Source organism: Nannospalax galili, unplaced genomic scaffold, assembly GCF_000622305.1.
Source record: "Nannospalax galili isolate Female #2095 unplaced genomic scaffold, S.galili_v1.0 scaffold646, whole genome shotgun sequence".
In the NCBI taxonomy this organism is placed as follows: Eukaryota; Metazoa; Chordata; class Mammalia; order Rodentia; family Spalacidae; genus Nannospalax; species Nannospalax galili.
Window position 1 is genome coordinate 3,541,046 of NW_008355279.1, and position 22,024 is coordinate 3,563,069.

Below are 22,024 nucleotides of genomic sequence, written 5' to 3' on the forward strand. Positions count from 1 at the left end.
TATACACGATCTTTTTAAAGTCCTATTTGCCTACCACTTTCATTCCTGAATTGCTTTTTCTGTTTTTTACTGATCTTTACAGTATTTATTACACCAACATCATAATCACCTGAAATTTTAAAGGTTTTTTTTAAATTTTTTTTTTTTTGGTCTTTTTGAGACAGGGTCTCTCTATATTTAGCCGCAGCTGGCCTGGATTCACTATGGAGACCAGGCTGGCCTCGAACTCACAGAGATCTGCCTGCCTCTGCCTCCCTAGTACTGGGACTAAAGGCATGCACCACCATGCCCGGCTCAAATATGTATATTTTTAAATTTTCTATCTGTCTTCTCTGTGTGTGTATGCAGCATAGTGTGACGGTCAAAGGACAACTTTCCTTCAACTATGGGTTCTAGGGATTAAACTCAGGTTGCCAGGCTTGGCAGTGCCTTTAGCCTCTGAGTCATCTTGCTGGCCTGTTATCACAGCTGGCTATGTTTAAGTGCATATTTAAGCATTTTTATAGAGCTATTTATTTTCGACTCCTTATTATCAATTTAGTAAATTGGATATGTAGCAAAAGTCTTCTTTGCTTACCTGTTCTCTCCATATATCATTATACATTTTAGTACTACTCCATCTTTTAAGTAAAACTTTAAAAAAAATATGTGTATATGTATGTGATTTGTGTGTGTATGCCATATGTGTGCTGGTGCCTGTGGAAGCCAGAAGAGGGCATTGTATACCCCTGGAGCTGGACTTAACACCCATTATGGGTGCTGGAAACTGAACCCAGGTCTTCTGCAAGAGCAGCCAGTGCTGTTAACCACCAAGCCATCTCTCCAGCCCCAAGAGAGTCATTCTTAATCACCAGGGAGTAGAAGGTTTTCAGAGCAGAGATTTATTTTGGAAGATGCTGTAGTTTAAGGGTCCACAAATTGAAAATTACGGCTTTTTAGGAGTTTATGTGCCCCTTCAGTTGCATGCAAAGTACTTGCATGTACTTTGGGGAGATCGTCCAAGTTTACCAGATTTTCAGAGATCATGATCCCCTTTACCACCAAAACTAAAATTAAGAACCACCATTAAATTGGGTGTGGTGATACATACCTTTCAATCCCAGAACTTGGAAGCTGGAGGCAGGAAGGTCAGGAGTTCAAGATCATTCTTGACTACACAGGGAATTCAAGACAAACCTAAACTACCTGCAACTTTGTCTCAGAACAGCATCAATAACAAAATCACTGCTAAATAACTCAAGTGACCTGATGCATGTAATATTTATTTTCCTTAAACTTCTAGAGAAATGAAATTTGAAAGTTTAAACCAGTATGGGAAATTTTTAAAATATTTATTATTTTTATTTTATGTGTGCAAGTGTATTGCCTGCATGTATGTAAGTGCACCCATGTCATATAATGCCACAGAGGTCAGAAGAAGGTGTCGGATTCCCCTGGAACTGGAGTTAAGGACGGTTGTTAACCACCATGTGGGTGCTGGGAATCAAACCTGGGTCCTCTGCAAGACCAGTCAGTTAACCGCTGAGCCATCTCTCCAGCCCTGGGAAATTTTTTTTTGATTAAACATTAGCTCATCTTCTCAGCCTGCTGATGTTCTGTCTGTGCTTGAGTTTGTTATGATGCTGGTCAGAAACTGGCTGCTCAGACATGAAGTTTACAGGTGAAAAATTAAAAAATGAGTTTCAGAATATGAGACAGAGCCCAGGTAAGCACAACAGTGTTGCAGGTTTCATGTAACGTGAGAAAGACATACACATTAATTTAGAATTGGGCTGGTCAGCCTGCTATGGTACATAGACTAGTTATATCCAACTTGGGCAAGTTACTTAGTATCTCTAAGATTCAGTTTGTTGATTTTTGTTTTTGTTGTTGGTGGTGGTGTTTTTTTTTAATGTAATGTTTTTTACCAGATATATAACATATTATATAAATGTATATGCTGGGTACCATGTAATGTTTTGATACATTAATACATTGTATCATGTTTAAATAGAGCTATATGTATCTCCTCAAACATTTCTCTGTGGTGAAGCTGTAACTTTGTGTCCACTGGCCAACCTTTCCTCTCCTCCCAACCTGAGGCTTCAGTTTTGTCATTAGTAAAGATAATAGCATCTTGATCTCTTATTTAGCACTGTGCCTACTTTAGTCTTTAATATGCTTTTAAAAAAAAAGAAAGGAAAAAAACCTTAAAATCTGAAGCAAGGCATGGTGATGTCTGTCTAAGATTTTAGTACTTAGTTTTCAGAAGGCAGAAACAGAGGATGAGTTTAAGGACAACCTGGGCTACATAGATACTCCTACTGCAAACAAAATAAGACAAGAACTTAAGTGAATCTTTATATTTGCCTTAGATGCCCCTCTTTTAACCTTTTTGTTCCTTACCATATTTTCTTGACTTTACAATGCTATTTTTTTAATGACAATTCTAGGTTGTAAGCTCCATGAAAATTAAGACTTTTTTGTTCATTGCTGGACCATCTAGGCCAGTACTAGTACAGACAAACATATGTCGAATAAATATTTGCTGAATGAATGAATAAATGTTAGCTGGTATTATTACTTGGCAGCTTGTACCCACCCTCCCACCCATCTGCCTGGACCAGCTGTAACTGCTTCTCTTTAAATGAGATGAATAAGCCAGGAGGAAAGACTGCTTTCCTAAGTAGATAGCTGATGTCATAACTTCTAAAGGAAGATTATCTTTTATAAGCTCTCTTTTCTCAAGATATCCCTGCAGACCAACAGTATTGTACTAACTAGGAGGGCATTAGAAATGCTGAATCTCAGAATGCCCTTTTGAAACCACATTTGAGTCACCAGGTAACTTAAATACATGTTTATAGTTTGAGAAACACAGTGTTGACCATTTAAGAAATTTTGTAATTGCTAGGAATGGTGGCACATGCCTATAATCACAGTACTCAGTAGGCTGAGGCGGGAGGATTTCCAGTTTCAAAACCACCCTGGCTACATACCAAGACCCTGTCTCTGAAAGATTTTTTTTTAATCCATACCAGTAATAGTGAACCACTAAAATATTTTAGGTTAGCAGTTTATATTTTCAGATTAGTGATTTGAAGTGATCACTCTTATGTCAGAAACTGTGGTTGTCTTTGACAAAGGAAGTCTCTGGCTGGGGACAGAAAAGAGCCAAGGCTGCACACCTTTCATAGGCCCCTGTGATATGGTGGTCTTTAGCCAGCATATGGTCTGTCTGTGCTATCTTCCACTCTAACCCCATTCTCAGTCTTACACCATGAAGGATGGATACCCTGCCCTTGTATCAGGACTCTGTGTATTCCCTGCATCTACTCTTTGTCCTCTACCATGGTCTAAAGGTGTACTTGTGGTCCCTGGGATCAGCCAAAGGGAGGATAGCCCATATATAGACTCTGGGGGTAGTCTCGGTCCATAGGCAAATTCCCAGGTGAGCTGGGTAGGTGAGGAGGCATTTGGTTCAAGCAATGTTGTCTAAGAAGGGCTAAACTGCAGATTTGGGGTTTGTATAATGTTTCATTCACCAGAAAAGCAACCAAATTAAAATGGTGTTAGAATGAAGAGTTAGTAAAAGCTTACATTCTAAAAATAAACCTGCCAAAGGAATATAGTTGATTTTTCTAATATTATACCAGAATGATCAGGGCCAAGGAGTTAATGATATGATGATGACTGCCTTTTTCCAGATCTGGAAGTTTCTTTTGTATTCTAGTGTCTCCTATTTCACATGTGATTTATGTTTGCTGTGCTGTAAGTCTTCATTGACATTCATCCAAGCAAAACAACTTTTCTCTGGAAAGACTTTCTCAGACTTTTAAGTTTAGCACTTCTTTTCATTACTGCAACATTTTCCTTCTTGAGGTTGTCATTATTTTTTTATCTTGAATTTTTTTTGATTTATTTTTCTATGTGTAAGTGTTTTGCCTGCATATAAGTGCACCACGTGCTTGTAATGCCCATGGAGGCCAGAAGTTGGTGTCAGATCCCCTAGAACAGTTAAGAACTGTTGTTAGCTGCTGTGCGGATGCTGAAAGAGCAGTGGTTGTATGGAAGAGCAACCGGTGCTCTTAACTGCTGAGCCATTTCTCCAGCCCCCCTTTTTTTATTCTTTAAAAACAATATTCATTTGTGATCAGTAGTTATTTGAATGTTTTAGGAGTTTCTACTATATTCTTATGAACCTCTTTTCTCTAATGAATGTCACACTTTTCTTCAGTGGATGTCACATGTATTTGAAAATGAAAGAAAATCTAAGTGATTTCTTTGGCATCATCTTTTATTAAGTTTTAGATGTTGTCAGATAATCCTAGTGCTGTGACACGTGTCTACATCTTAAGTTACTCAAATTGGTCAAAATTTCCTAAGGGAAATATAGTAGACCTTCCTGTGATTTCTGTCTACTTTCTTTTCCATTCTGCCTCTCAGGGCTCCTGTGCTTCCCTGCTGTCAGTGCATCAGAAAAATAGGGTGAGGAGTGCCCTCCCTTCAACTCTACCAAATCTTAGTGACCCTAAAAAAAAACCCACCAGAAGCAACTTAAAAATAAACAGGCTTATGTTTTTCTCTCCTCATTAGAAAGCTGAAGCAGAACTTCTAGGGGGAGAAAGACATTGACAGAAATTGTTTTTATATTTTTATTAGTTTATGTATATATTATTAAGACAAAAATAATGATACAGGGTCTCACAAGGGATTCTTTATTACATGTCAGTATGAATATTAATTAGATAGAATTAATTTAAATGCAAAATCAGAATTTCTAAAGTATTATATTTTGTTTTATAATTTTACCATGTGTACGGTAGTAATTCTTTAATACATCCTAAACTTATCTGTCTCATGATTTAAGGGTAAGCTCATTCTTAAGGCAAGGTTCCTGTGTTATATTAGACAGAAAATAATTCTGATCTTTGTGATTAGCTTCAATGTGTGAGTTTCAAATTATAATCATAGATATTTTATTTAAAAAGTTAAATTTTATTTTTATGTTTTTATCTGTCTTTAATAACTGTTCAGTATTTTATAGTCACTATCCTTAAGAGTCTGAAAGGCCAGTGTGTGATCCAGCACCATTTCTACACCTGAGTGCCCATGTGTTTTATTTTTTTGGTATGAAGCGTTGTTCTTATCAGGGTCAGTAGCCTTGCTTTTTGTTTGTTTTTTAAAAATGCTCGAGTTCTCTTGCTCTACCTTTGAAGCCATTTCCGAAAGAATGACTCTGCTTCAGAGTTTCCTGCCCATGTCCTCATGAATGTTTGAGAAGGACAATTAAATGATTTTAAAAATCAACTGCCAGGTTGGGTGCTGTGGTGTATGACTTTAATCTCAGAATGTAGAAGGCAGAGGCAAACAGATCTACATAGTGAGTTCAAGGCCAGCCAGGACTACATAGTGAGACCCTGCTTCAAAACAATACAAAACTAACTAAATGACTTAATTAATTAATTAATTTAAATAAAACAAAAAACAAATTTTTCCAAAGCTAAATAAATAAATAAATAAATAAATAAAATAAAACTAAAAACCAAATGCCTTTTCCCTTCAGTTATTTAAATGAAAATGGATTGCTTTTTCTCTTAAAATTAAATAATAAAATGAAATTAACCTCTGAAAATTGAATAAGTAAATGGAAGCAGGAAAGGGAAAGAATAAATAATATTTATTCATATATATCTGCAAAACATCATAGTAGTTAACAGCATTGGAGGAAATAACTTTTTGTAAACCTGTAAGATGGTGATAATGACATTCAGTTATGCCTATAATAAAGGAAACATGAGGGACTAGAGAGATGGCTCAGTGGTTAAGGGCCTTGAATGCTCTTGCAGAGGATCCAGGTTCGATTCCCAGCACCCACATGGCAGCTAACAACCATTTGTAACTCCAGTTCCAGGGGATTTGATGCCCTCTTCTGATCTCCGAGGGCATTGCACTTACATACATGCAGGCAATACACTCACACACATACAATAAAAATAATAACATTTTTTAAAAATAAAGGAAACATGAGCTTATAAAGGTTATGGTAGTAGATATGAATATGAGAAATGATAAGAAAATGGAATTAGAAATAGTTAATGAAATTAAACTGAAGGAGACAATGGTTGAAAATTAGTATAAAATTTTAAGCCGGAAACAGTGGTACTAAGCCTGTAACCCCATTACTTGGGGGAGCTGAAGCAGTAGGATCATGAGTTTAAGGCCAGCCTGAGTTATATAGGAAGAGTCTGTCTCAAAGCAAACAAAACTAAGCACACATACACAAACACACATAACCAAAACCAAAACAAAGCTGGGTATGGTGGCTTATGCCTGTAGATTCCCTAGTGGCTAAGGTATAAGAAGATTTGCCTCAGCCTACCTTCAACCACCCTCCCCCTACCAAAAAAGGAAAGAAGGATAAGTAAGTATAAAATTTTAAGTTTAGTGAATCATAAGTTGGTTAAATGTTAAGAGAAGTGATGGGGTACAATATTAACTAGTCCAGCTATTTCATATATGTGATTCAAATAGAACAGTTTCTATGACAAGTAACCTGTGTAGCATAGTTGATGTCAAAATCAGTGGGTACCAGTGCTGTTATTAAATAGCTATCCCCCCCTTCTTTTTGTGCTGAGGAATGTACAAAGCTAAATTCCACTCCTGAGCTACACTCCTAGCTTTTATGTAGGTATTTTTTAATTATCAGTATATTTGGTAATATGAAGGTTTGCAAGCTTATAGATTAGTGTAGAAAATGTCTAAAAGATTGACTGTTATTGCTTTGTCTCTGTTTTAGAGATTGCTAAGTTGTCATATTGTTCATCACCACATGGATTCTGTCAACTTAAAGCATATTGTCAATGATATAGGTGATTTATACCTTACAACATTCCCTCCCTCCTCTCTCTCCTTCCCTCCCTCCCTCTCTTCTGCTTCACTTTCTTTTTTTCCTTCTTTCTTTTAATACTCTTAGCTTGTTTTTAAAACAATTGATTTTGACTCATGATTTAGTTTAGTGATTGATGATAACCTGTATTTTTTAGTTCTTCGTCTTGTTCTCAATTACACACTGTTCTAAATGTGAATGAGTCTATCACTGGAGACAGTATTATTTAGTTAGCCTAGTTCAAGATACTTTGTCCATATATCACTTGCTCTTAGAACTAAATAGGTGGCCTAGGCCACTTTTAGGTTTATTGACTCAGAATTCTAGAGTCACCTGTAAATATATATATAACTCAATCATTCTGGCATATAATTCAAGAGCAAAAAGGTATAGCTGTTTAGAGATTTTGATGATCATAGCCTGTAGGAAGAGTAAGGAGGGGATTGTACAGGAGGAAAAAATATCCTAGAAATAAGTGATATCAAACAAGTTTGACATCTGGATACCATGGTGAAATCTTAGTTCACTAAGATTCTAAGAATTAAAAAAATTTTTTGATTTATTTTTATTTTATGTGTATGGCTGTTATACCTACATGTATGTAAGTGTACCTATGTCAGTGTAGTACCTGTAGAGGATGGAAGAGAACATCAGACCTCCTAGAACTGGAGTTATGAACAGTTGTTAGCCACCCTGTGGGTGCTGGGAACTGGACCCAGGTCCTCTGCAAGAGTAGCCAGTGCTCTTAAATGCTCAGCCATCTCCCCAGCCACTCTTAAGAATATGTCTTAATGGTTTTACCATTCATTGTTGATTTCTGTGTTTCATTAGTTAGCTTTGCATTGCTATGACAAAATGCCAAACACAAACAACTTAAAAGAGGGAAGATTTATTTTGACACGTTTCAACCCATAGTCAGCTGACTCTGTTACTATGGGCCTTTGGTGAAGCAGAACATCTTGGCAGCAAGAACACATCAATAGAAAAAGACACCTTATAGTGGCTATGAGGTAGAGCAAGAGAGACACAAAGGGACCAGCGATAGTAGGCATGCCCCCAGGGATCCACTGCTTCCAACTAGACGTTACCTTTCAGTTTCCACCACATTACAATAATTCATTAAATTATGAATCCATCAGTGGATTATCCCATTGTTGAACTCAGAACCCTTGTGACTCAAGCATGGTATAAAGTGTCACCAGCTGTGGTCAGGAGTGGGAGGGAGGGGGCACACTGTAGCATAAACCATAGTAACATAAGCCATAAATTTCAGTTAATTTTTTGGATTCAGAATACTATATGACAGAATTTTATTTCTTCTATTTCTTTCAGAATTGATATGCATAAATGGATGAAAGAGTGAAAATAAATTTGGTTTCCTAAGTTTTTTCCCTCTTTAAAGTGTAATTATGTGGTGAATTTAATCAAAGTACACTATATTACATGCATGAAAATACAATAAAATCCATTATTCTGTACAATGGGTATACACTAACAAAAAAGAAAGTATAACTATTTTTTCAAGTATTTTCAGGTACCAGCACTTGTATAAGCTATTTTCCAGATCAATGAGATGGCTCAGCAGGTAAAAGTTTTTGACAATCTGAGTTCCGTCCTCAGAACTCATGGTGGAAGGAGAGAACCAACTCCTGAAAATGGTACTCTGACCCCATGTGACATGTACTCACATACACACGATAAGTAAATTACTTCCAAAAGGTATTTCTCCCCGCAAATGATTTATTAACTTTACAGTGTATAATGAATATCTTTGTGTGAAAATGGATAAAATTCCCTGGCTGGAACTTACAGATTGAGTGGAAAGAGAGACAGATTAAAAGATGGCAACACAAGACTAATGATATAAAAGTATCATTGAAATCTTAAAAGCAAAAGGATCTTCAGATTTGTTGATTCCTGTGTTCTGTTAGCTAGCTTTGAGACAAGGTCTCCCTTTGGCCTGGAAATCACCAATTAGGTTAGAATTGACCAATGAGTCCCAGGAGGATCTCCTATCCCTGTGCATTCCACTATGTCCAGCTTTTTTACATGGGTTCTGGAAATCTAATTCAGGTGCTTGTGAAGCAAGCACTTTACTAGCTAAGCTACTATCTCCCCAGCAGAAAAATTCACAGGGACAACAGCATTAGTCACAGTCTTAGTCTCAAAAGAGACCTTGAGCACCAGGGATTAGGCAAAAGTCACCTTCAGTGACATAACAGCCAGTTCTCAGTGAGGATGGGCAGATGCAGCCGTCCCTCTGGTCTGCCTTCACGATTGTCGCCGCCACCGCCAGATCCCCGACCCCAGGGCTGGTGAGGAGACTGTGTCAGCGGAGCCTCATTCAGACACAGCAGACCAGGTTCAGTGATGCAGATCTATTTTATTGAGGAATTTACAAGCTTATATAGGGTCCCTGGACCAATCAGACAATGATGCAAAGACTATGCCATATATAGGCAACCCTGGTTCCAGGACAAATCAGACAGGGATACAACGACTATGCCATATATGGGCAGCCCTGGTTCCAGGACACATCAGACAGGGATACAACGACTATGCCATATATGGTCAGCCCTGGTTCTGGGACCAATCAGACAAGGATACAATGACTATGCCACGTATGGGCAGCTCAGGTTCAGGTAAATCATGTGACCATGGCTGTTGTTATGCCCACGTGCTGCAAGCTGTAGATAAACAGAAACCTGGAATTTCAAGGGGTGGCAACTTTCAAGGGAGTGGTGAGCCTTAAGCATCAGCCCAAGACTTGCCAAATGGAGTGATCATCCCAAGGCGTTCCTCGTGGCTCCAGCGGGCCATTGCCTCAGGCCTGCTGTATGGCTGTCATTAGGACTTCCACTCTAGGCTCAAGCCTGTCTCCTACAGGCAGACAGTTCCTCAACTCTAGTTCCCTAACTTTCTTTTGATTGTTCTTATCCCCAAGAACATTCTACCTTTCTCCAAACCATCATTGTAAGTATTCCTGATTCTGTTGATCCTCTGTCTTGGGGGCCAGTGTTGCTACTTTCTAGTAACAAATCTTCTGAGGCTCACTAGTAGCTGCATGAGGCCCATCACTACTGATGTCACCTACTTGTAATTTAAATGAGATTGTCCTATGTAATTAGAGTAGGACTGAGCAGCCTACAGATGCGGGGCTAATTTTAGTCATTGATGGCCTACTTTTTCTGACCCATAAAGGTAAATGAGAGAAAGAGAATTGTTTCTGCCTTTGAGAGATTTTTTCCCTCTAAAAGAGATTAGTTCATTATCATTCTTATTTATTCCTAGTCACACTTTTCAAGAATCTTTATAAAGTTCCTTGATACTAAATTAATGAATAAAAACCAAGAATTGATATTCTTCCAAAAAATCTTGATGAGTAAATCGGGTAGATTTTATTTCTCTTCCAATTAGAACTGGTAAAAAAAAAAAATTTTTTTTTTTTGGTCTTTTTTGAGACAGGGTCTCCCTGTAGCCCCAGCTCTCCTGGAACTCACTATGTAGACCAGGCTGGACTTGAACTCATAGAGATCCACCTGCCTCTGCCTCCTGAGTGCTGGGATTAAAGGCATGCACCACCACGCCTGGCTTAGACAGATTTTATAGACAGATACTTAAAAAATGAAATGTAGGGCTGGAGAGATGGCTCAGTGGTTAAAAACACTGGTTGTTCTTGCAGAAGACCTGGGTTCGAATCCTAGCACCCACATGGCAGCTGACAACTGAAATGTATGGATCAGGAATATACACATGAGGGATTAGTTTAAAAAGTTAGTACAGGGACTGAAAAGATGACTCAGCAGTTAAGAGCACTGGCTGCTCTTGCAGAGAACCCAGGTTTGATTCCGAGCACCCACATGGTGGCTAACAACTGTCCATAACTCCAGTTCCAAGGGATCCAGCACCCTCTTCTGATCTCTGAGGGCATTGCATGGCATGAGTGCACTCACACGTGCAAGCAATACACTCATGCACATAAAATAAAAATAATTTTAAAAAAAGTAAGTACAGCATTCCCTATAATACTTGTCTTTGAGTCTGCAGTTTTTATTCCAGAAACATTTGCATACACACACACACACACACACACACACACACACACACACACAGAGTATTGTTAGCAGAGGCTTCATTTGGGTGCTTTCAGCTGAGAACTAAAGGGTGATTGGTAGACTGAAGCAAGTCAGAGAGTACAGTAGAGTAAGCAGAGGGGAATTCCCCGAGTTACTCAGTGTCTTACCTCTAATGGAGTTCATTTTCATTGTTAGGGCTGAAGCCTATCTTCCTGTGAATGGAAAAAAATAATCAAATGGCAGAAAGTCTCATGAATAGTTTAAATTCTTAGAACAATATGTTATTGTCAGTTATTGGAAGAACCAGTAGGGGCAGCAAAGGAGAGAATAAAAATTAAAACTTTAGATTCCCAGAACCCATTCAAAAAAATTGGGCATGATGGTATGTACACCGTGGGGTTCACTGGTCAACCAGTCTAGACTAATTGGTGAGTTCCAGGTCAAAGAGAGACCCTGTTTCAAAGAAGGTAGATGGAGTTTCTGAGGATGACACATGTGATTGTTCTTTTGGTCAACATATAATACATGTGTGTGCATGCAGTCCCCCCATATACACACATATAAAAGTATTCAAACTGAATTTATTTTGATTCTATAGATCAAAGACAAAATGCATGAATATGACAGCTTTTAAGGTATAGGAAATGATGTGGTTTTCCGTGGGATAGCAACTAGTGTTCAAATTTTATCTCCCTGTTGTTTTTACATCTGGTGCGGCCATTGTAGAAGGGACTGTGTTTTAAAATCAAAGAGCTGTTCCAGACTTAGTAACCAATGTTGTATTAGTTATGAACATATGTAGTTGTATAAACGTTAATAGCAAATCTAAAGCTGAACGTGGTGCAGCAACACCTTTAATCCCAGCTCTCGGGAGGCAGAGGCAGGTGAATCTCTGAGTTCAAGGCCAGCCTGTTCTACATATTGAGCTCTGGGGCTACAGAGAGACCTTGTCTTAAAAAGACTGAAAACAAACAAAAAAGGCAAATCAAGTGATCATTGAACCAGCAGCTGTCATATTTCAATTAAATACCATTTTTTGCCTGTTTGCCTATGATTAGGCAGTACTATTAGCATCCAGAAGTTTATTCCAGCTGTCTTCAAAGATCTTATACTGTGTTTTACATCTCAAAGTTAAAGTGAAATTTTCTTAAAGTTAATTTTTAAGAAATGATTCCTTGGGTGTAGTGGCACATGCCTTTAATCCCAACACTCGGGAGGCAGAGGCAGGTAGCTCTCTGTGAGATCGAGGCCAGCCTGGCCTACATACTGGGTTCCAGGCCAGCTGTGGCTACAGGGAGATCCTGTCTATAAAAGACCAAAAAAAAAAACCGTAAGAAATTGTCTGGGCATGGTGGCACATGTCTTTAAACCCAGCACTTGGGACAGAGGCAGGTAGATCTCTGTGAGTTCAAATAATAATAATAATAATAATAATAATAATAGTAATAAAAAGAGGAGGAGGAAGTTATTGCCTGTAAAATTTATATATGTACACTGGTACATATGGAGGTATGTAAATTTTGGAAAACTGTTAAATTTGATGTTTCCTCAAATACAGTATACTTGGTATCTTCGTTTTTGTTATCTCATGGAACAAAAGGTTTGTTCTCTGGCTAAATCTCCTTTCTTAGGTACCCTGACCTCTTTTAAGGACAAGAGACTCGTGAGAACACTTAGCCTTTTAGCTCTGAGTTTTGCTGAAGCTATTTTCTTTTATTTGCCAACAACTGCTGACGACTTAAAAGCCATCATATGAGTTACTGTCTACCAGTTGCCTAGATTGTTTGATGATTTTGGACAAATGTGGATCAGGATTTCCTGTCATTTTTCTTCCTCTTCTGGGATTGTGTTGCCTCTGTCTCTGAGCAATTGTATTCTTGAAAAGAGAAAACAAAGTAAAGTCGCTGAATTTAAACTACTTTTACTTCTGAGCCAAATGGAACTTTCCTTCTGTCATAAGTGGACAGTTTTGGTGTCTTCTGGCATCTAAAGAGTTGCAATTAGGAGAGGGAATGCTGGGTTTTTAGGAGAACTTTTTCTGATTGAACCCTCACTTCTAGTCTTCATTCACAACCAGGTAGTTCCTGCCTACTCTTTGAGCATGCTCCTAGGTTCCTTATGATAAAGAGATTATCCTAAAAAAAAAAAAATTAAAAAAAAAAACATATGGATCCAGTAGCTTAGAATGCATTCCTGAATTCTTTGTGTTCGTGGGGGGCAGGGGGGTGCATCTGAATACATTTTTTAAAGCCTGTGTCAAAGGAAGTCATGTGTTAAAAGGTAGACATTCTGTTAAAAGAATTGTAATCACTTGCTAAGTGCAGGGGATAACCTTGGGCGCTGTCTATAAATACTGGGAGTGCCTACAAGACAGCCTGGATCAGAAAATAAACTGCTGCGCTCCAGAAGATAAGAGAAGTGTGAACTTTTGAGAAGCAGATTCTTGAATAAAAGGAAACTTTCTTTGAAACTATAATTGGATTTTGGGAATTGTTGAGTATGACAGCCAGGAATGTGCTTGACTGCAAATAACAGAAGAACCTACCTACGTGTTTAAATAGATAGGAATCTTCCTTCACAGGCACATAATGATGGTCAACTGTATTAATAATGATTCATCACTATCTGCAGGTCACAAGATGGCTGTTGTATCTTCAATAGTCACTATATTTGTTATCTATTGACGAGTATCAAATTACCCCCCAAACACCAGCTTTAAACAATAGGCATTCATTATCTTACAGAATTTCTGAGGGTTGAGAATTTCACTAGGCATAGCTATGAGGTTTTGAATCAGATCCTTCTTAATGTTGCAGTCAAGATCTCACCCGAAGCTGAAGTTGTATGATTGGTTAACCTGAAATTTTGCTTCTAAACTAACTCATATGACTATTAGTGGGAGGAGTCAGTTCTTTGCTGATGGATCCTCTTCATAGGGCTCAAGACTTCACAGCAGGTCTCCACAAAACATTTATCTAAAAGAAAGATATCAAATGTGCAGGAGAGAGAGGAGTGTATGGAGACAAGAACAAGATGGAAATGGCAATTTCCTCTATAACCTAATTTCAGAAGTGGCATTTCTGCCATATTCTGTTGTTCATACAACCCTGATGGAATTTGGAAGGGAACTACAGAAGGATGTGAATATCAGGAGACAAGAATCATTGGGCGATATCTCATAGGCTGCCTACACATCACAGATACGTTCCACATAGTAAGAAGGAAAGAGGCTGTGCTAGCAATTATCTATTTTGTAGCTCTTCAGCCAGAACTGTATAACATGACCTCTTAAGGGCTATTAGGAAATCAAATATTTAACTCTTACAGCTTCTGTAGTAGGCAAGAGAAGAGAGTTAGAAATGCATTTGGGTCTTTGTCTGCCACTGCCAGGACATTTGATAACAGTGAGTTGTTTTCTTGCAGTGCTAAGAAAGGGCACTGCATATGCTAGACAAGTGTTCTAAGACTGAGCTACATCCCAGCCTTTGGTTTGATTACTTTTAATTTTGCTGTATTGCCTATTCTTAGTATTAACAATTAGCTTTCTAGGAGGAGATTTAATCTATAAAGTGTGAATTTTAAAAGCCCTGCAATTTTTTTTGCTTTTTTTTTTTTAGACAAGGTTTTACCAATAGTGCATACTAGCCTTAAACTTGAGATCCTCCTGCCTCAGCCTTATAAGTGCTGTAATTTATAGGTGTGTGTCACCATGCCCAGCTAAAATTTAGTTTTTAAAGTGTAGTTGATTCCTCTAGTCATTACAGGAGTAAAGCTGTCACTGGTGACTAAGTGCCAGAAAATATAAGTTTACTAAATTATAAAATGTAATATAGTTTGTTGTGAGGAAACTTGTGGTGATTTTCTTCTGTATACGTTTACATTTGCTTACATAAAATACTTAAGCAGTAAAAATTATTCTGAGCAACAAAAATTTATTGAGTGTGTGATGATTACTTTTAATTTGTCAGCTTGATACAACCTAGCATCACTGGAAATGAAAGTCTAAAGGAGGAATTGTTTAGATTAGCTTTACCTGTAGGCATGCCTTAATTAGATTACTGAGGAGGGACGATCCACCCTAAATGTAGAGGGCACCATTTCATGGGTTAGGCCCTGAACTGTTTTAGAGAAGAGAAAGCTAGCTAAGCAGTTGGCATGAATGCCTTTATTCACTCTCCATTCTTGGATGTGATGTGACTAGCTGCCTCAGTTACCTGCCTTGACTTCCCCACAATGATGGACAGTAACCTAGAATTGTAAGCCAAATAAGCCCTTTCTTCCCCAAGCCCTCCCCACCCCCACCCCCAGGGAGTGCCTATTATATTTACATGCAGTTTGTGTAGAAAATTTTTAAAAAGTTGGAATTTTTCATTGTTGTTTTTTGGAGACAGGGTCTCCCTGTAGCTACAGCTGGCCTGGAACTGACTATGTAGACCAGGCTGGTCTTGAACTCACAGAGATCTCTCTGCCTCTGCCTCCTTAGTGCTGGGATCAAAGGCGTGCGCCACCACACCTGGCATAAAAGTTGAAAAATTTCATTTCTGCCACCCACTATTTCATTTGGTGGTCATTTCCTTTGTAATGTTGACTAGATTTTGAGAATCAGATTATTTGAATAATTATGGTTTCCATTTATTCTTATAGTACTTAATACCAAATTACAGTTCTAAAAAATACCATACAGTTTGAAAACATGGAAGTAGACAGAATCTGTATTTAAACTGCTGGTCCAAGAAGTATTGGAGAGAAAGATGGGAAAGAGATTATGCAACAAATAAACTGAAAAGTAGGAAAGACCAGAATTACCCTCACTTTTCTCTCTGTACCCTATGACCAGGTGGAGGAAGTTCTTTCTCCAGAATATAAGGCTGAAGAGGAGAGCCTCATAGCTCCTAGAGGACAGAGGTGAGGATCAGAACCCAGCATGAGTCATGCCTCAAAAACATCTTCCATTGGGACCCAGGGCTTGTTCCATAGATATGGTGAAACAGCTAACAACAGTTCTTCTTGGAAAATAATGAAGTTTGAGCATACCTCACAATCACAAATATAGCTGCTAATTTGACCACAAGGTAAGGAAGACCTTTGAAAGCATAATGACAGGGAAAAAACCTTTAGCAGAAAAGTTACTTTGGATTGTATTAAAGTTAATGCCATCAAAAAAACACTCACTAAAATAAAATATAAACTACATGTGGAAAAATTGTGCATTAAAAATGCCAACTACAGAGATGGCCTAGCAGGTAAAGGTGATTGTAGTATAAGCCTGGTGACCTGAGTCTGATCCCCAGAACCCACTAAAGGTGGAAGGAGAGAACTGACTCCACAAAGTTGTCCTCTATCCCTCATATGTGGACCATGACACTTATTTCATTAAGTATAGCTTTCAGAAGTAATTTTAGTTCTGTATTTAATAAAATTTGTTGTTCATCATTGATAGCAATAATCAACAGAAATTCAGTTAACAACTTAGAACTATATACAAACAACCCTGCTCTTACCCCCCCCCAATTTTTTTTAAAGGAAACAAAAAGCTTGCCAGTAACATTAAAAATAGAGCCAGATGTGGTAGCATACTCCTATAATCCCAGGACTTGGGAGGTAGAGGCAGGAGGATCAAACATTCAAGACTAGCCTGGGCTGTATAGCAAGACTGTCTTAAAGTCAATCAAAAATAGGAAAAATTCAACAAGATAAAATTTGAGCAAAAATAAATTTTAAACTGTATAAAGTAAACTTAATTACCAATAATAAAAAAATTAATAGAATATTCTTGTCATATTTGTTGAAGTAAGATGTGGCATAATAATGCTATAAAAGACAACTCACAGTGGAGTAACCTTACAGCTGATCAAACTTGATAGAGGTGATCCATAGGAATATGAATAAAGCAATGAATGAATCAAATCATCAGTTATGGAAAATGAATTAATTTCAGTGAGAATTTGGAGAAAAAGAATGAAAACATTTAGATATAACTGTGTTATACAGATTATTTATCATAGAATTCAGTTGCTCCAGAAAATATGGGTGAAATTAGTTTTTATTGATATAATTATAACTAACAAAATGCACTCAGAAATTTGGAGTTGAAATGTTTTGAACCTTTGGAATTCTAAAGAATGCCCATTACACAGATATGTATCATGCCAGGGATTATATAAAACTGATTATTCAAGGATCGACTCTGTTAAAGTAATACACTTTCTAACATGCGTACAGTCTAGTTGTGATTGTTGACATTTAGAGAGGATATCTTAGAATTATTTTTATTTTTATTTTTTACTTTCCATGTATCCTTACTTATAGCCTGATAAATAGCTCATGGTTTCCCAATAGTACATTTACTGTTTCCATTTTCATGACTTTAATACTGTCATTACTGGACTGTATCAGCTTTCTCTACTTCTATACCAGCTGTGAGGCTGATCAACCCACCTGTCTCAACATTGCCCAGAGCCATTTTCTAATACTCCATGTTTATAGAATCCTCTTCAAAAATTGATAGCTCCCAGACCCAAAAGAAAAAACCAAACCACTTTTAAATTTGTGTACATTTGAGGTTATTTTAAAAATATTTAAAAGCTACCATTTTTATTCCTGAAATATTCAGATTTGTTAATATAGATATGATATATAGTCCAGCAGATATTTTCAAAACTGAGCAAGTATTTTTGTTTCATCTAACCACTGTGAATTTTCTTCCCTTTAAATATTTGTATTTCAAATGAAAGCATAAATGCATTTTGTGCTTGCCCACTTGCATTTAAAATGCCAGCATCCTGACTGTGGCCGATAAGGCCTTTCACCAGTCTGGCCTCCTCTCTAGTTCATCTTCATGTTTCTCCTTCCTGTCTATATTCTACTCAGCTTGCTGGCTTTATTCTTATTCTCTTTTTAATTCATTATTATCCTTCCTGTATTGGAGGCTTTTTAATGCTTTTCAATGTGGGTGGAACAACCCCCCCCCCACACACACACCTCATCAGTGCTTTATTAACCTCTGCGTATCCTTTATATCACAGTGTGAAATATGCTAGAAAGTAGGGCATGAGAAGATGGTTTAAGACTGTGTTGTTTACTGTCTAGGTTTCCATCCCAGTTCATTATTTACTGGCTATGTATTCCTCAATTATTTGACTTCTTTGAACTTCAATTTCCTTATCTGTAAAGTGAAAGTAATTTTTTAATATTTATTTTATTTATGTGTGTGCATGTGTGTGTGCATATATCTGTGTGGGTGCCTGTAGAGACCGAAAAAAAGGCATCAGATTCCTTAGAACTAGAATTGCAGGCATTTGTAAGCCACCGGATGTGAGTGCCAGAATTTGAACTCTAGTCCTCATAATTGAGCAGCAACTGTTTTTAACCACTGAGCCATCTCTCCAGCCCATGAAAGTAATTCTTAAAAGATACTATGATTATTAAGTGAGAAACTGAGATAAGCCATGTAAATTAGCTGAATTAGTTACTTTTCTATTGCTGTGATAAAACACCATGACCAAGATAACTTATAGAAGGAAGAGTTTGTTTGAGCTTATGATTCCATAGGGATAAGAGCTGTCATGGTGGGGAGGCATGGCACCAGAGGTAGCCAGAGCAAAAGGCTGACTGCTCACCTTTTCAACCACTTTGCAGGAAGCAGGGAAAGCAAAACAGAAGTGGGGCAAGGTTTTGAACTCTCAAAGTCCAATGATGTCCTTCCTCACCTCCTAAAGGTTCCATGACCCTCCCCAAACAGTACCACTAACTTTTAAAAAGTCCCCATAATCTAAGTCTCAAAAGGCCAAAGTCTTTTTGAGACTCAAGATAATTCTCTTAGCTGTAACCCCTTGCAAAATCAAAAAGCAAAGTACATACTTCTAGCATAGAATGGCAGGGAATAGAAATTACCGTTCCAAAAGGGAGGAAGGGGATGGGCAGGGCAGGGTGGGGCATAGTGAGGAAATAGAGGATCAAAGCAAGACCATAAACCAGGGAAAACACTAAATCTTGTATCTCCATGTCTGATGGCTGGGGCTTTAGTTCCAAAGAGCTTAAATAGCTCAGCTCCCCCAGCTTTGCTGCCTATAACATACATCTCTGTCTTGGGCTGGTTCCACTCTCTAAATACAGTTCTCCTTGGCAGATGTCTAATGGCTGTGACATATTTTTTAAAAAATATTTTATTTATTTATTTTTTTTAATGTGTATGTGTGTATTGTCTGCATGTACGTAAGTGCACCTGTGTCGTACAGTGACCATGGAGGACAGAAGAGGTTGTCAGATCCCCTGGAACTGGAGTTATGGACTGTTCGCTGCCATGTGGGTGCTGGGATTCAAACCTGGGTCTTCTGCAAGAACAGCTAGTGTTCTTAACCACTGAGCCATCTCTCCAGCCCTGGCTCTGACATCTTGAACATCTTGGGGTCTCCACTACAACCCCAGCCTTCACCTTCAAAGCTTTGCCCAATGGCCTTTCAGGGCCTCTTGACCTATCAGGGCCTTCTTCTTGCTGGAACTCCCCTGCCGTACACTGCCTGGCCTCAGTGGCTTTCTGAAGCAGCAGAGGAAGAATTGATGACCCTCCTTGCTCTTGCATCTTTTGTGCCTCTAAAGCCAGTACCAAATGGATAACACTGCTAGGTTCTGGTGCCAACTTGGAATGGACCTTGGTCTCCTTCAGGAACATTAACACCAACTTTTGTATCCTGAAGCAAGTGCTTTCTAGAAGCAGAAAACCCTTTAGACTCTTTCAACAAGTTGCAAGCATAGCTGGATGTGGTCTTGTCTTTGTTCAAGGGCAAATCAGGAGGCCTCTCTTGATATAATCTCCATAAAAAAGAGAGCCTCTCTTTCAGCACATACCTTGACTACAACATTAAGCTTCCTACTGTTCTTTTTCTTTTCAACCTATGTATTTTGTATTTCTTTCTGCCCAGTTTGCTCTTTTTCATTGTATACATGCATAAAATTTATCAATAATAAGCCAAAGATTCAACATTAGGCTGTCCTGAAATTTACTCCACCAAATAAATTAGCCCATTTCCTTTTAATGTAGCCTCAGCCAAGTTCTTAGGACTGGGGCAGAAGGTAGCCAGATTGTTTGCCAAGATATCACAAGAATGGCTTCTAGCCTAGTTACTGTTAAAGTCCTTGCTTCCCTCTGAAACCTCATTAGCCAGATCTCTATAACCACATTACTATAGCCACATTACTGCCAGCTTGCTATCTTCCGCACTCCTCTTAGAAAAGCCCTCTAAGCCGTGCTTACAGCATACAGTTGCTTTTTCAGTCCAAAGTCCTGAAGTATTCCACGTTCCTCTAAAAACAACATGGTCAGGTGCTTCCTAGTAACAACTTCACTTCTTGGTATCAACTTCTTTCTGTATTAGTTCCCTTTTTTTTTTCATCTTTTTGAGACAGGGTCTCCCTATAGCCCCAGCTGGCCTTGAACTCACAGAGATCAGCCTGTCTCTGCCTCCTGAGTCCCTGTAGCCCCAGCTGGCCTTGAACTCACAGAGATCTGCCTGTCTCTGCCTCCTGAGTGCTGGAATTAAAGGTGTGTGCCACCATGCCTGGCTTGTATTAGTCACTTTTTGTTGCTCTGGTAAGACACCATAAATAAAGTGACTTATGGTTCCAGAGGAAGAGTCTATAATGGCAGGGGAGACATGGGAGCAGGCAACTAAGACAGGAAGCTGATAGAGCAAATAGAAAATTGGTGAGGCATAAATTCTCAAAGCCTGCCCCCAATGACACACTAACTCCAACAGGCCCCATATTCTAACAGTTCCATAACCTCCCTCACCAACTGGGGACCAACTTTTATTTTATTTTATTATTTTATTTTATTTTTTATTTTTTATTTTATTTTATTATTTTATTTATTTAATATTTTGGTCTTTTTGAGACAGGGTCTCCCTGTAGCACCTGTTGGCCTGGAATTCACTGTGTAAACCAGGCTGGCCCTGAACTCACAGAGATCCACCAGCCTCTGCCTCTCGAGTGGTGGGATTAAAGGGGTGCACCACCACGCCCGGCTCCAACTGTTTAAGTATATGAACATACCAGAATTATAGGTGTGTCACCACACCTGGTATTCTTTGAATAATTTGTACACACAGCCTATTTTTAATACTTAAGACTTGCTTTATTATCTCTGGCCTTAGCAAGATGGTAAGTCTGAGTTAAAATGCTCTTTTAACATTAATAAGACAATAGCATTCTGGGGCTGGAGAGATGTCTCAGTGGTTAAGAGCACTGACTGCTCTTGCAGAGGACCCGGGTTCGATTCCCAGCACCCACATGGTGGCTACGAATCGTCCTTAACTCCAGTTCCAGGGGAATCTGAATCCCTCTTCTTACCTCCACAGCATTGCACAACACGGGTGTACTCACATACATGCAGGCAATACACTCATACACATAAAATAAAAATAATAAATAAAATATTTTTTTAAAAATAGCATTCTGTATGTCTTTTCTAGATTTGGGATGTCTTTGCTGCTTCTAAGCTCTAAGTATGTTTACTGCTATTTGTCATATACATAAGCCCACCAATAGGGGACATTTCTCATTCAAAGCAGCACAGGTCATAAGAGACCCAGTTTAAGTACTTCTTAAATAAATACATTTTCCTCTTTCAAAGAGTCAAACCATGTAACATTATCATTGTTATACAATGTTGGAATGTTGTTGCTTGTCCAACTGTTTTTTCCCAATACTGGGGATTGAACTCAGGGCCACATTCATGCAAGGCACTTTTTTGTTAAAAAGTAATCAAATGATTATTACATATTCACTAAAGAGGCACCATCACAGTCTGACTCAGGTCTAGTAAATAAACGAAAATTTTAAATCTTTCCAATAAAATATTCTGATCCTCTTTGATACTTCATAGAACCTTGCTATTTTACGAAACAAACTTAAAGCTACTGATTTAAAAAATAAATAGATAGATGAAAGATAGATGATAGGTAGAAGCTAGAAGATAGATTAGATGATAGATAGATAGATAGATAGATAGATAGATAGATAGATAGATGATAGATAGATAGGTAGATGATAGATGATAGATAGATAGATAGATAGATGATAG

General features: G+C 38.2%; 1 protein-coding gene across 2 annotated transcripts in view; it reads left to right on the plus strand.

The window, feature by feature from the left end:
- The window catches only part of Sesn1 (sestrin 1), a 120,234-nt gene that overhangs the window by 28,367 nt on the left and 69,843 nt on the right, over positions 1–22,024 (plus strand). The window contains exon 1 of one of the 2 annotated variants that reach the window (XM_008852438.3): positions 15,996–16,016. The exons of the other annotated variant lie outside the window; for it this stretch is intronic. The gene's annotated coding sequence lies outside the window, so the exon portion shown is untranslated. Of the gene's footprint in view, positions 1–15,995; positions 16,017–22,024 lie in introns of those variants that run through there. 2 annotated transcript variants of the gene reach the window in all.